Raw genomic sequence first — 2092 nt, 5'->3', positions numbered from 1 at the left:
GAGGCTGGGTTTTTGGCGATTACTCCATTAATAAATTGGGATTCTGTCTAGTGTCTATTTCAGGGATTCTCAACCTTGGGGTCAGGACCCCATTTGGGGTTGCGAGACACTGGGAGAGGCTCATCAGATGCCTTCAAGAAACTAAGAATATTTTCTGAACAATTTGAGTAAATCCTTTTAATGCATTTTTGCTACATTACTCCTATTTCTGCCCCTTCATCATATTTCCATACATTTTCAGCACTTTTAACCTCTTTTCACCATATTTCATGCTTATTTTTGCCAATTTAACCACATTCACGATATGTCATGCCCATTATGTCACCCCGGCCATAAAAAAAGGAACAAGAAGGCCCAAAAATGGATTGATGTACTATTTGTGGCTTCTATTTTAATAAGAGGTATGTTATTTCTTTTTTTTTTTTTTTTTACTCATTTCTGGTTGTTACTTTTACAAATGTTTGATAAATAAAAAGAAAGGAAAAAGTCATCATCCTTCCTTTAAAATCAATGATGCGTACATTATGTACAGCAGAAATTTAAGACTTTTATCACATGGTCTGATCTGAGGGTCAGGTTATCAACATTCATGTCAGCATTTGCAATGATGACCATCCATCCATCCATCTTCATACCCGCTTATTCCCGTTTAACAGGGTCGCGGGGGTCTGTCGGTGCCAATCTCCAGCTCTCATAGGGCGCTAGGCGGGGGTACACCCTGGACAGGGCGCCAGTCCATCACAGGGCAACATAGACACAGACAACCATTCACTCTCTCATTCACTCCTCTGGGCAATTTAGAGACTCCAATCAACCTTACAGTCATGTTTTTGGATTGTGGGAGGAAGCCGGAGGACCCGGAGGAATCCCACGCAGCACGGGGAGAACATGCAAACTCCACACAGAAAGGACCCAAGTCCACCCCAGGGCTTGAACACAGGACCTTGTTGCTGTGAGGCGGACATGCTAACCACTAAGCCACCGTGCACTTTTCTGTCATTTTGTGTTAATTAATTTTTTTAATTTGTTTAATATGTTTGTTGTCCTTTTCAGTATTTTCTTTCATTTTGTGATACTTTATAGTATTTTTCTGTCATTTCTGCTGTCCTTTTCACTATTTTTCTGTAATTTTGTTGTGCTTTTGAGTATTTTGCTTTCATTTTGTTTATATTTGTGGTTCTTTTCACTATTTTTCTGTCATGTTGTGTGTTTGTTGTCCTTTTCTGTATTTTCTTTCATTTTGTGATCCTTTATAGTATTTTTTCTGTCATTTCTGGTATTTCTGCTGTCCTTTTCAGAATGTTTCTGTCATTTTTATATTTTAGTTGTCCTTTTCAGTATGTTTCTGTCATTTTGTGTATTTTTGTCGTCCTATTCGGTATTTTTCTGTCACTTTGTTGTACTCTTGAGTTTTTCTTCTTTCAGTTTGTGTATTTTTATGGTTCTTTCACTATTTTTCTATCATTTTTTTGATTATTTTCACTATTTTTCAAGAGCTGTCCTTTTCAGTATGTTTCTGTCATTTTGTGTGATTTGTTTTTCTTTTCTGCATTTTTCTATCATTTTGTGTATTTTTGTAGTCCTTTTCGGTATTTTTCTGTCATTTCTGTTGTCCTTTTCAGTATTTTTCTGTAATTTTGTTGTGCTTTTGAGTATTTTGCTTTCATTTTCTATATATGTGTGGTTTTTTTCATTATTTTTCTTTCATTTTATGTATCTTTTTTGTCCTTTTTAGTATTTTCTCCCATTTTGTGATCCTTTATAGTATTTTTTCTGTCATTTCTGGTATTTCTGTTGTCCTTTTCAGTATTTTTCTGTCATTTTGTGTATTTTTGTCATCCTATTCGGTATTTTTCTGTCATTTTGTTGTACTCTTGAGGTTTTCTTCTTTCAGTTTGTGTATTTTTATGGTTCTTTAACTATTTTTCTATCATTTTTGTGATTATTTTCACTATTTTTCTATCATGTTGTGTATTTTTCTTGTAATTTCGTGCGTTTACCTTATGGGCCACTTATGGTCTCACTCTCCCGCTTTGCTCCACCATATTAAAAGTCATATCGCCCCCTGCTGGTCATATACAGGAATTGTTGC

Source organism: Gouania willdenowi, chromosome 20, assembly GCF_900634775.1.
Source record: "Gouania willdenowi chromosome 20, fGouWil2.1, whole genome shotgun sequence".
Classification (NCBI taxonomy): Eukaryota; Metazoa; Chordata; class Actinopteri; order Blenniiformes; family Gobiesocidae; genus Gouania; species Gouania willdenowi.
The sequence above is the reverse complement of the archived record's forward strand: the minus strand, read 5'-3'. Positions refer to the sequence as shown.